The sequence below is a fragment of the Manis javanica genome, chromosome 13, assembly GCF_040802235.1.
Source record: "Manis javanica isolate MJ-LG chromosome 13, MJ_LKY, whole genome shotgun sequence".
NCBI classification, from domain to species: Eukaryota; Metazoa; Chordata; class Mammalia; order Pholidota; family Manidae; genus Manis; species Manis javanica.
This window is the reverse complement of record NC_133168.1, coordinates 92,491,217-92,504,761: the sequence shown is the minus strand read 5'-3', so window position 1 is coordinate 92,504,761 and position 13,545 is coordinate 92,491,217. Positions and strand designations below refer to the sequence as shown.

At 47.5% G+C, this 13,545-nt stretch overlaps 1 long non-coding RNA gene across 1 annotated transcript; it reads left to right on the top strand.

The window, feature by feature from the left end:
• The first annotated feature begins 79 nt into the window (after positions 1–79).
• On the top strand, positions 80–13,033 carry LOC140845819 (uncharacterized). The gene is made up of 3 exons (XR_012124719.1): positions 80–302; positions 11,324–11,433; positions 12,642–13,033. It is a non-coding gene; the product is annotated as an uncharacterized lncRNA (long non-coding RNA).
• Positions 13,034–13,545: the final 512 nt, after the last annotated feature.

Sequence of the window (13,545 nt, the reverse complement as noted above, 5' to 3'; positions counted from 1 at the left end):
CCGCAAGGACCCTGTAGTCCCTGATTCGCGTCTTCGCAAACTCAGATGAATGAAGATTCCTACTTTTACTGCCGCCTACTGGAGACCGCAGCTTGGACTACCGCGCGTGGAGACTGCTGCGTGGCGCTTGCCCGTTCATTTCTGTCCCCTTGCGGAAGGAGGATGGCTTCTTAGACGTCTCCCTTGGACAAGATGCGAGTCATCAGGAAGTGTCAGACAGTTTCTGCCTCTGAGCGTCTCCAGTCAACCGGGAGAGTGATCCCTGTTCGTGCCTCGCCAGTCCCCAAAGCCTCCTCCACAAGGTACATAAACCTGTCTTCCTTCTTTCGGTAGCTGCAGCTATCACCTCCTCCGGGAAGCCTTCCGTCACCTTCCCTGGGCAAGGGACCTCCCTCTGGGATCCAGGGCTGACAACTCTTTGCCTCCAGCAAGACTGAGGCCCTCGAGGAGGGGGGGATGTCTGTATCTCATGGGTCCTCCTAGCCGTGCGCAAAGTCTGGTCCAAAAGGGCCTCCTTTAATCACTCACTGTGGAGTCTAGTCTACGATGGGCTCTGTGCTGGGCGCTGCAGATTTATCAGTGAACAAGACACAGCCCCTGCCCTCCTGGAGCCCACCGTTCGGGGAGCTAGAAAGGTAACAACTCTGATAAACGCTATTCAGGAATTAAACGGGATGATGGGGGACTATTTGGAGTGGAGTGGAGGGAGGGATTGGTGGCCTTATTTGGAGGGACAGGTAGTTGGGGAAGAACACTACAAAGATGACATTTGAGTCAAGACCAGAAGGCTACGAAGGGCCCCGTATGTGAAGATCTGGGGGAGGACATTTCCCTACCGTCCTCCAGCCGCCACAGCAAGAGAGAACAGCCAGTGCATAGGTCTTGCTGCCAAAGAGGAGCCTACTTAACTGGAGAAACAAAAACACCCTCCATGACATTCTTTTCTTTTTAATTCTTCTTTTTCTTTTTGTTTTTCTTTTCTCCATGACATTCTTGACAGCCCTTGCTTGGATCTCAAACTCACCACCACACCCCTCCTAACCCTGATTTTCCTCAAAGTTTCCACATCTCAGCAAAAGCACCACACCTTGGCTTGTCTGCTAGGCTCAAAACTGAACTTAATGGCTCCCCTTCTGTCATACCCCACCATCCATCCATCAGCATAACTGCCAAGTCCTGCCTACAAAACAGGTCCCAAATCCAGGTGCTTTCTTGTCTTGCTTTGATTTTTTTTAAGATATAACTGACATATTATATGAATTTCAGGTGTACAGAACGACTCAGTGTTTGTATCCAGGGGCTTGTCTTCATGCCCATGGCTTCCACACTGGGCTGCCTCCCTTTCTGTCCATCTCCCAGCTGTGCACAGAGAGCTCGTTAAACAGACCCGGATTCATCATTCCTTGTTAAACCCTCTCACAGTGGCTCCTTCCAAGGAGTAAAACCCAGGCTTTTCCCCATGGCCTGCAAGGGCCCCTGCTGACTTTTTTTCCCTCATCTCCCACCACTTGCCTGTACTCATTCTAGAACTTGCCCTCTTTGCTGTTCTAGAGTCCATTTAGCTCTTTTCTGACCAAGGGACGATGCATCTGCTGCGCTCTGCCTGGAACAGCCACTTCCCCATCTCCTCCTTCTCTTCTGAGCCTCAGATCAAACGTTGCCTCCTCCAAGAAGCCCACCTGACCACCCACCTCACCCTTACCTTCCTTTTGATGTCATTCACATCACTTAATACACTTTGTTTGTCCATCCCTCCCTGACTACAACCGGCAGCTGCATGAGGGCAGGATTTTGTTGGGTGTCTGCTGTTCGTCCTACTCTGAAAAGTGCCGGGCACATATGGGTGTCAGCATGATCAGTGAGGGGTGAAGAAAGGAGAGGTTGATAAGAAATGAAGTCAGAGCAGGCAGAAGGGACAGACAAGGCAGGGCCCTTTGGGCTGTAGTAAGGAGGGTGAGTTTATTCCAAAATAGAACTGAACACCCAGCCCTGGAGATCTACTTTGGAACACAAACCTACATTGTGCACAGCCTCTTGCATCTCCCATTTTTCTGCTGCCCCCTCCTGTGCCACTAGCATATCTCTCAGCAGTGTGACCTCAGTTTTCAATAGCTTTTGTTCCCTTTCAGACCATCCCACAGCTCATCTTCCTGGACATCTGTCACTGGAGGGCATTTCTGTCATTAGTAACACTTTCCAAAGCTGCAAGAAACAACCAGCCCACTTTTACTGCCACCTCATGGCCAATCAGTTCCTGAGTCCCCACTTTTACAAAGGGCAAACTCTACTACCTCCAGCATCCCCATTTTTTCCGAATTCTGGGGAGGGGCCCATTCCTCTAGAAGGCACTTTGCTCCAGATACCATCCTCACGGGGGGATCTTCGGATGAATCCTTGCCATCTACAGGGGAATCCCCAGGTGAGTCCTCAGCACCTCTAGGGGTCTAAGAGTATCTCCCCATCATCTATCTATAGGAGCAGCCCACCCAAAACACTGCACCCATGAGGACCGATTTCAGGTTCACCGGATCCTGCCAACTACACCAGATGTAGCCCCAGGGGGAACAATGTTCCCAGGCCAGGGCAAGTCCCCTTATGAGACTGCAAAACCAAAAACAGTCAAGGCAAAGGATAGGGAGGGAGAAAGGCTTTTATTTCTTAGTTGCTAGCCAGGCTCTGCACCATCTGTCTCCTCCAGCCATGGCTGGTGCTCTGCTTCCTCTACCCACCCCTTCTAGAAGGAACTCCAAGGGTAGGTCCTTGACGCCTGGCAGATGCCAGACCAATTACATACCAGGAATGAAGCGGAGGAGAGAATGGCCATTTTCTCTCCACCCCTTGTCCAAGAGGCTGCAAGGCTCTGCATTGATTATAATCATTGATTTGTAAATGACTAAGGCTACATGGGAGGTACTGGAAATTCTGCCAATGAGCCCTTACCTCTGTGCCCTCTGGAGCTTACAGACAGGTTAGAGGAATGTATACAATAGATTTATACCAACTACACGAAGCACTTGTGATGTGCCAGGTATTCCAAGCCTTCTTCCCAGGATAACTCCTTCCACAGTCTGTGACCTTATGTAATTGAGATCCTGTGATGATGGCCAATTGACAGGGGGAGAAATGGACGTGCTTACTGAAAAGCTAGGTGACTCACCCACGGTCACATTCCTACTAAGTGGTTAAACCTGGAAGTTGAAAGTCAGCTGGTAACTCCCTATTCTATAATCTTAACCATGAAATTTGCTCCCTAAATATGTCACACCATGAACACAATGGATGAACGTATCAAAAAGATCATCTACCATGATCAATTAGGATTTATTCCAGGGATTCAAGGATGGTACAACATTCGAAAATCCATCAACATCATCCACCTCTTCAATAAAAAGGACAAAAACCACACGATCATCTCCATAGATGCCGAAAAAGCATTCGACAAAATTCAACATCCATTCATGATAAGAACTCCCAACAAAATGGGTATAGAGGGCAAGTACCTCAACATAATAAAGGCCATATATGACAAGCCCACAGCCAGCATTATACTTAAACAGCGAGAAGCTGAAAGCGTTTCCTTTAAGATTGGGACCAAGACAAGGATGCCCACTCTCTCCACTTTTATTCCACATAGTTCTGGAGGTCCTCACCACGGCAATCAGACAACACAAAGAAATAAAAAGCATCCAGATTGGTAAAGAAGAAGTCAAACTGTCACTGTTTGCATATGACATGATATTGTACATAAAAAACACTAAAGACTCTACTCCAGAACTACTAGGTCTAATATCTGAATCCAGCAATGTTGCAGGATACAAAATTAATACACAGAAATCTGCTGCACTCCTATACACTAATGATGAACTAACAGAAAGGGAAATCAGGAAAACAATTTCATTCACAATTGCATCAAAAAGAATAAAATACCTAGGAATAAACCTAACCAAGGAAGTGAAATACCTATACCCTGAAAACTACAAGACACTTATGAGAGAAATTAAATAAATGGAATCACCTTCTGTGCTCATGGATGGGAAGAATTAATATTGTCAAAATGGCCATCCTGCCTAAAGCAATCTACAGATTCAATGCAATCCCTATCAAAATACCAAGAGCATTCTTCAACGACCTAGAGAAAATAGTTCTAAAATTCATATGGAACCACAAAAGACCCCAAATAGCCAAAGCAATTCTTAGAAGTAAGAATAAAGCAGGGGGGACCTTGCTTCCCAACTTTAAGCTCTACTACAAAGCCACAGTAATCAAGACAATTTAGTACTGGCCCAAGAACAGACCCATAGACCAATGGAACAGACTAGAGAGCCCAGATATAAAACCAAGTATATAGGGTCAATTAATATACGATAAACGAGCCATGGACATACAATGGGGGAAATGACAGCCTCTTCAACAACTGGTGTTGGCAAAACTGGACAGCTCCATGCAAGAGAATGAAACTGGATTATTGTCTATCCCCATACACAAAAGTAAACTCAAAATGGATCAAAGACCTGAATGTAAGTCATGACACTATAAAACTCTTAGAAGAAAACATAGGCAAAAATCTCCTGAATATAAACATGAGCAACTTGTTTCTGAATGCATCTCCTCGAGCAAGGGAAACAAAAGCAAAAATGAACACATGGGACTACATCAAACTTAAAAGCTTCTGTACAGCAACGGACACCATCAGCAGAACAAAAAGGCATCCTACATTGTGGGAGAATATATTGTAAATGACATATCCGACAAGGGGTTAACATCCAAAATGTACAAAGAACTCACATGCCTCAACACCCAAAAAGCGAATAACCCAATTAAAAAATGGGTGGAGGATATGACACAAAATTCTCCAAAGAAGAAATTCAGATGACCAACAGGCACATGAAAAGATGCTCCACATCACTGATTATCAGGGAAATGCAAAGAAAAACCACAATGAGATATCACATCACACCAGATAGGATGGCCAATATAAAAAAGACTAAGCAACAAATGCTGGCGAGGATGTGGAGAAAGGGGAACCCTCCTACACTGCTGGTGGGAATGTAAGCTACTTCAACCATTGTGGAAAGCTATATGGAGGTTCCTCAAAAAACTAAAAATAGAAATACCATTTGACCTGGGAATCCCACTCGTAGGAATTTACTGAAAGAATATAATTTCTCAGATTCAAAAACACATATGCACCCATATGTTTATTGCAGCACTACTTAAGATAGCTAAGATATGGAAGCAATCTAAGTGTCCATCAGTAGATGAATGGATACAGAAGAATGTGGTACATATACACAATGGAATATTATTCAGCCATAAGAAGAAAACAAATCCTCCCATTTGCAACCACATGGATGGAGCTGGAGGGTATTATGCTCAGTGAAATAAGCCAGGTGGAGAAAGACAAGTACCAAATGATTTCCCTCATTTGTGGAGGATAACAACTTAGCAAAACTGAAGGAACAAACCAGCAGCAGACTCACAGACTCCAAGAAGGGACTAGCGGTTACCAAAGGGTAGGGGTGGGGGAGGGGATCAGGGGGAAGACAGTGTAGCACAGGGAAGACAAACAGTTGACTCTGTGGCATCTTACACACTGATGGTCAGTGACTGAAATGGGATATGGGGAGGACACGATAACAGGGTGAATGTAGTAACCACATTGTTTTTTCATGTGAAACCTTCATGAGTATGTATCAATAATACCTTAATAAAATAAATAAATGAAAGAAAAAAATCTTACTTCTTGGCAAAAAGTAAATCTGTGGCATATTACTACAGTGATGGACAGCAGCTGGAATGGGGTATGGGGGGGACTCGATAATATGGGTGAATGTAGTAACCACATTGGTTTTTCATGTGAAACCCTCATTGGGGTGTATATCAGTAATACCTTAATACCAATAGAAAAAAGAATCTTACTAACTTCCTGGGTGTTAAAATGCAATCTTATCTTTAAGATGGGATCCTTCCTGCCTTTTACTATGTGACTGGGCTTACTTGCCGTATTAATTGCCCGGGTTATACATTACTTGATTAGGGGCTTCAGGAGGAAAAGCAGCATCCGGGCAAAGTTAAAGATAAGCCGGGCCTTTTAGCGGGTAAAGTAAACTTTACAACAGCCTCATTTAGTTGACACAATGAAGACATGGGCCATGCTGAGGTATTTTCTTATCTGGGGGATGTTCACACATTCCAGGCCGAGTTACTCCTGGCTTTTCAGTTTTAACTCATCCTCACTGAACAACGCTTATACTCCTAGTAGTTTGGTATTGAGAGAAGTAACGTGACTCTGACTGCGCTCAAGTGTGGAATACGGAGTTTTGGCCGGCGTCTTTTCCCAGAGGCCCTCACGCTACGCTGACTACACCCACCGTCCCTGTCTCAGAATCTCTGCGGCTAGTTACAAATTACTCAGCTGCAGGCTACAAACCTCTATGACGGAAATATAGGGCTTTTTAAATACAAGAAAACGCACTGGCTATTCCCAGACCAAAGTAAAGAAACTTCATTCCCAAATAAAAAATACGAGAGGTAACTCATGAAAAAAGTTTTAATTCTAAAGGCGCTGCCTCCGGGCGGCGTCTCCCCCGCCGCCCCGCCGAAAGAATCCACACACAGCAAGACGCCCACCGGCCTCCCCGTCTGCGCGGCCCGGCCCGGCCCCTCCGCCTGCGGCCGCGGCCCAAGCGGCGGTGGCAGGACGGCGGCGCGGCCCCAGGCCTGGCGAAGAGCAGCCGCCCTCACCGCCCGGTCCCGGTCGGAGGAGCTGCGAATCCAGTGAGCCCCGCGCCCCCTGCCCCGGCGAACTTCGCCGGCGGCGCGGGCGGCCGCTCTCGGCGCACTTGCTCCACCTCCCTCCTCCCCGGGCAGCCCCTCCGGCGGGGCGCGCCGACTCCCGACCCCCGGCCGGGCCCACGAGCCCACCACCCGCGTCGGCCGCTTCCCAGCCACACGGGCGACCCATTGCCCGCCGAGCAACTTGCACGGTCGCGCCCTCACCGGCTCCAACGCGACCTCAGGCGGAGCCAGGGGTGCCCGCGTCCCGCCCGGGGTCCGGCCGCGCCCCGAGACCATCTACCCCGCAGAGCTGTCGCTGTCGCCTTCATCCTTCAAGCAAGGCCCGCTCTTGACCATCCACCGCAGATCTGCGGCAGCGTGAGCCGCTCCTCGGCCGAGCTCTCGACATCGATGGTCTTGGCGACGCGGTCGGCGGGGTACAGCTTGCCCCACGCGCTGCGAGGCTGCTCCTCAGCCGCCGCCGAGGCCGCAGGCAGGCCCGCGGGGACGTCGGGGTTCCCGGTAGCGTCGCCCGACGGCGCCGGCTTGCAGGTGGCAGACCTCGACTGGCTGAAGTCAGGCCGGGAGAGCGGCTTGAAGTCCGGGTGGATCTCCACCACCTGGAGGGCTTCGGCCATGGTGGCCGCCGCCCGCCGCAGGAGAGCCGAGAAGGGGAGAGCGCGGCGATCCGAGGCTGAGGGGGCGCGGTCGGTGCCGCCGGCGCACCTGGAGGAAGGCGCAGCCAAGCACAGCGAGGGCCCAGAACTCGGCGGGCCCATCAACATCTGGTCTCCGCCGGTTCGCTGCGCAGAAGGGGCGGCTCCTCTGGCCGCTCCTGCGGACAGGGCCGGCCGACCGGAGCGCAGAAGGTGCCGCAGGAGCTCCCTCTCGCGCCGACGTCCGTGACACTACTAACTCTTGAATATGCCGCCGGACTTCCGTGCTCTGCGCGAGCGCCCAATGGTTGCCTTCGCCGCGGCTCCGGCCCGCCCCTGACTGAGCAGTCAGCCAATGGGAGCGAGGCTGGGTGGGGACAGCGGCCGCGCGGGGCCGTGTTTTTTTCCTTCACACTCCGGTTCGGCGCCTCGGAACCGCTCCTGCTCTCCGGGCTCTGAGCCTCTCGACCGCGCGGCACTGTGACTGCCGGCCGAGGACTCGAGTGAAGGCGGCGGCGGCACTTTGCCTACTGAGGCGCGGGGCGGAGCGCTCGGGGAGCGGGGGAGACCGCCGCTCCGCCTGGCCCGACCTCTGTGCGCGGCCGGGACGGCGCGGGGTTCCACTGGGTCGCCCCCTTTCGGCTCCACCCGCGGCCCCTCAGAGAGCGTGGGCCGGTGGGTGCGCGGGCTGGGCTGTTCGTTCCCGCGACCCGTCGGCCCCCGGCCCGCGGGGTGAATACTGCCTGCCTGAGCCTGATGAATGTTAATACCGCCCGTGATCAACCTTGTTTATAGCGCGCACCCTGATGTCAGGGGAAGGGCCCTTCATTTCTGATATTCTTCCTGAAAAACCCGTGAATCCAGGCTAACCTTGAGACAACTTAGAAAACCCGGGTATTCTAGAAAATACCTGAACAAACTGTCAAGTTAATTTAAAAAAAAAAAAAAAAGGAAAAATTGAACAATTGTCACAGACCAGACAGGAACTTAGGAGACAAGACTACTAAGTGTAATATGGTATTTTGAATGGGATCCTGGAACATGAGAGGGTTATTTCTGGGAAAAGTAGTGAAATAGGAATGAAGAGTGGAAATATAGTTCATCGTAATGTAGCAATGTTGGTTTCCTAATTGTAACAACTGCATGACTGTATTATAAGGTGTTAAAAAGGGGAAAATGGGTGAGTGGTATCCAGGAAACCCTCTATACCATCACTGCAATTTTTCAGTAAATCTCAGTCTATTCTAAAATCAAAAGTGGATTATAAATACTGTAGTGTACTCTGATAGACTGTGACTGTAATGGGGTATGTGGTGGGGACTTGATAATGGGGGGAATTCAGTAACCACAATGTTGCTCATGTAATCGTGTATTAATGATACCAAAATAAAAAAAAATAACAATGTCGTGTATTAATGGGTAAATAAAACTGGCCCTTGATGGCTGCTGGTGAGACTATATTGATAGATGCCTTTAGGGGGCTCAGACCTAGTCTAACTACAGCCGTTTCTCATTTCTAACATGATTTCTAAATAAACTTTTCATCAAAGTATAAAATTTATTCAGAGGACATAAAATGTGAATGAATTTTATAAAAAGTGAACACACCCATTTATTCACTGAGGTCAAGAAAATAATTTTTTGATAAAGCTCACTGTAAATAATAAAGTCCTCAGAAGTCCCCCACTTGCTCTCCTAAATCTCTTACCCTTACTCCTCCCCAAAGGTAACCATTATCCTGACTTCTAATACTAGAGATTAATTTTTCTAAGTTTTTGCGTTTATGTTAGGTGAATTTGTACATTACACACTCTTGCGTCTGGCTTCTTTCAGCACTGTTTGTGAGACTTTCGTGTTGTCCAGTGTAGCAGGAGTTTCTTGAATTTCTATTGTATGCATATACCATAAGCTACCCTGCTCCTAATGGACATTGAGCTGTCTTCAGTAGTTTTGATTATTACAAACAATGCTGCTGTGAACATTCTTATCCTCATCTTTTGTACACCTCTCCATAGATTTTCATCACCTTGGTGTCTAAGAGATGTAGTAGTTGGTGGGGGAATGTGTTTTCTTTTTAATATTTTGTTTTCAATGGTACTTACAGTGCTCTTGGGAAGTATGTAAGTTTGTGTTTAAGGAAAGCAAAAGACAAAGACTAGGGGCGAAGTTCCATTTCTGCAACTAGATAGACGGTCATCATCGTTCCATCTGCCCTTCCTCCAATCTTCTCAAGAAGCATGCCAGTGCCATGCTTTGCGGGGCAGAAGAGCCAAAGAGTCCAAGGAAAAGGGCGATGCTTATCAGTTAGTGGTGGCGCTGACTCAGTGGGCGAACTAACTCCTAGTTATTAAATGGAATGTGGTTTGGAGCTGAACAGTATCCCATGCTGTAACAGCACTATTACAAATAAAGTCCCAACAAAGCACGATTGTGCATTAAGTCACCAGCTCAGCAAGCTGGTTATGTTTTAAAGCTTTGTTAGCTTCAAAAGTTACAATGTTCTCCTCAGAGGGGGAGGCAGGCAAAGGACCAACAGATTCAAAACTGTTCTTGGCCTCTAACTGCTCCAACACTCGCCATCATATCCTCCACTATTTTCAAGTGGTTTTTCCTTATCTTAAAACTAAATGCCTACTAGTTATAAACTTCGGGGCAAGGAATATGCAGGACAAAAAGATACTAGATCAGAGAGGCAGAGACACCATTCAGCATGCTGCAGAGAGAGCCAAAAACATCCTCTCCAGGTCAATTAGGTTTTCTCTCACTGGTTCCCAAGTAAGGTTGTCTGCCAAGTCAAAACCTCTAAGAAAATGCAACTATATACATTTTTACATAACTCAACCAAAATAATTTACCTCTCTGTGAAATCTGAAGTTAACTAGTTTTGTTGGGAAGTGGTGTTCACTAATATTAGTCCAAGGCTTTTGATGTGCCTGTGGCCCAAGAGCACGAATAATAAATAATAGCCAATAGGAGGGATCTCTTAGTGCACTTTTTTAAACATCTTCCAGTCTAAAGGAAAGTTTCATTTTCCAATTAATCTATCAAAATATCAACCTAGAAACAGTCAAAGCCATTAAGAAAAAAAATAGAATTTTAAGAAGTCCATCCAAAAGTCAGCTAGTCCAAACCCTTTTTTTTACAGGTGAGGAAACTGAGGCACAGGGAGGTCAAGTGACTTCCCCAAGTCATAGCGTCAGAACTGTCAGTGAAACCTAGTTCTCTGACTTTAAATCCAGAGGGGTTTTAAATAATGATACTGCATGACTTTGTGACTTACACGGTATCACTTTACTTGTAGAAAGATTAGTCCATCCAGCTCTGCTATAAGAAATTCTGTGATCTGGGATAAATTATGACTTCTCTGAGCTTCTTCACACTTCTCTGAAATGTGCTTAACTCGCAGACACTGCAGAGACTTAAAAGGGAGCATATATGTGAAAGTACTTTGTGAACTATAAAGCAGTATGCAAGTGTATGAATGTTATTAATAAGAGTTAAAACATGTCAAAGGTCAGAAACTTAGTATAAAATGTCAGAATAGAACCTTCATGTTCATTCTAGTCTAATCCTTTCAATTGTCCCCCGAGAAGAGAAAAGCCTGGGAAGATGGGAGTAACTTACACAAAGACTTATGGCAAGTTGCTGGCACAGCTGATATTCAAATTCAGATCTCCTAACTTGCAGCTTCCAATGAATGATGTCTGATATCTTGGATAAGTGAATAGTAATTCCAAACCAGTAAAAGGTAGTTTAAAATAATCTGATAAAACTCCAGACTGAATTTATATAGGTCCAAAAGGGATATCTTGAAATACATTTTTAATAGAAAAAAAATTAATAAAAACTCATACTGTTTTTGATGTTTGGTACTATTGCTTTTTCTGTAGCTCGGATCATTTACTTAAACACTTAGCAATAATAAAAGCTGGCCAGTGACTGAGAATACTATAGAAGAAATACCACTTGGAAGAGTGGATAGAAGAGCTCTCTGCCTCAGGTAAGTTCATGCCTATGGGTCTGTGATGGGTGGGACACACAGCCATTAGAAAGAAGCTCACAACCAGAGCCTCAGGTAAACCCAGCAGTGGCTATAATCCCTCTCCTTCCTACTTCATCCTCTTTTAAGTTTTGCATGAGTCCCTGTGCGTCTGCATTAGGCAGATCCCTGTGGTCTATTCACAGAGTGACATGGTAATCGATAGGAAAAAAAGCATAGAATGGCTAGAATTAAAAACCTGAATGAGAAAAGACATGAAGGAGGTATCAGAGTCTCAGGGTATTGTGTGGAGAGGGGGCAGCATGGTGGGATCCATACACAGCCAGCTGCATACAGGCTGGCTGCACAAGGCAATAGGCACTTGGCAACAGCATCCACTAACAGGTTCCCAGAAGGAAGGGTGAGCTCTGATATTCAAACTACAGAATGCACTGAAGGACTGTCAGGGCCACGGCCAGTAAAGGCGGACTCCTAGCATCCAAGGCCTCACCTGTTTACTAAACCGAAACTTCAGTGAAGCCCAAGTTGCCTTTGTGTTTTTCTTGTAGATTTCTGAAAGTGGTAACAAATGTAGCAGCCCCAGCAGCAGCAGCTGCAGCAGGGGGAGCAGCCTTGGAAGGCAAGGTGGAGGCCCTGGGCTTGCAAGCACTGTCCCCTCAGCTCCTGAGGCCTCTGTGGACAGAGTGGGGCAGTAGGTCTGGACATAAAGGCCTCTGTGGGTCCCATCTTCTCATTTCCCCAACTTGTTCACGTGCTAGAAGTCGGGGAGGGGCTCTTGAGAAAATTCTGCATGCGAGTATTAAATGCAAGGCTGCCAGCTCCAGGCAGGTGCAAGGAGACACTCCCTTGCTGATTCTAACAGCAACAGTTGCAGAATTTGAACACATAAGCCAAGTCCCCCGGAAATCTGCACCGCAGGTGGCAGTTCCTGTCTTGTCAGCCAGCACTGATATTCCAAGAAACGCTTAGAGCTGTGCTTTTCAACTTGTGGCTATCTTCGGGGAATAAAGTCAGAAACTCTCTCTCAAGGCATTTCATGATCTGTGTGGGACTGCTCTTAAGGGAATGCAGTAGAAATGAATTTGTAATAGAAGAAAAGGGGAATCAAATCTTTGTTCAAAACTGAACACTAACATTTACTGGGAAGTGAACTCAAACAGCCCCAGAAACTTTGTCCACTAATGGGTGGGGGTGTGGTGGGGTGGCAGTTTTTTCTTATTCTCCAGATTTTCTGCATCTGAGGGTCAGAGTTAAAGCTGAAAGCTGATTTTGTTCAACCCCAAGCGTCCAGTCCCTGGGGACTGAGGAGAAGCAGAAAATAAAAACAAAAAGCTAGTGAATCGGTGAAGGAATGTCTGCGTGGACCCCTGAAAGCGGCTACTTCATGGGTCTGCACCCCAGCCTCTCTCCCACAATTTCCCCTGGAAAAGCCCTGACCGCTTGTGTGTCAGGAGGACGGCGGTTCTCTAAGGCAGGAGCCTGCCACTCCCTCATTTACTAGCAAGTCAATAAACTATTCTTTTCTTTCCTCAAAACCTTGTCACTGTGTTTTGTGATTTGACCTCAGGGACGAGGACCGGGTCTTGGCATCAGGAGCAGCACCCCCTCACCCCGACCAAGTGCCCGCAGGGCCGCTCCCTCAGTGTCAGAGGCCACAGGGCCGAGCTGTCAGGGACGCAGAGCTCCCGGCTTCCTCCTTGCTAGCCACAGGGGACTGTGCCGGCCAGGAGTGCCTGCTGTGTGGCGGGTCAAGCACAAGCCTCTAGAACTCCCTGTAAAGTATACATTGAAAGCAGTACTGCCTTCCAGGAGAGCTTACAGACTGGAGTGACCACCAAGGCCTTGGAAGATGTCGGCGTGGTGATTTCCACAGACCCTTATTGAAGTCACCCACGTGGCCTACTCAGAAAACGGACAATTCTTGGAGATGACAGTGCATGATTGTCACCATAATCGGAGTGTCTCAAATTGCAGCTACTGCTGCACATGGGGCTTCATCACTTGATCCCCAGGCACCCATTGTGTAAGTATTGGTCAGGAAAATGCTCTCCGTTCTCTTCCTGTGAGTAAAGACCAGCAGGGCAGTTAGCTTTCAGCCGTCAAGGAGAGAAA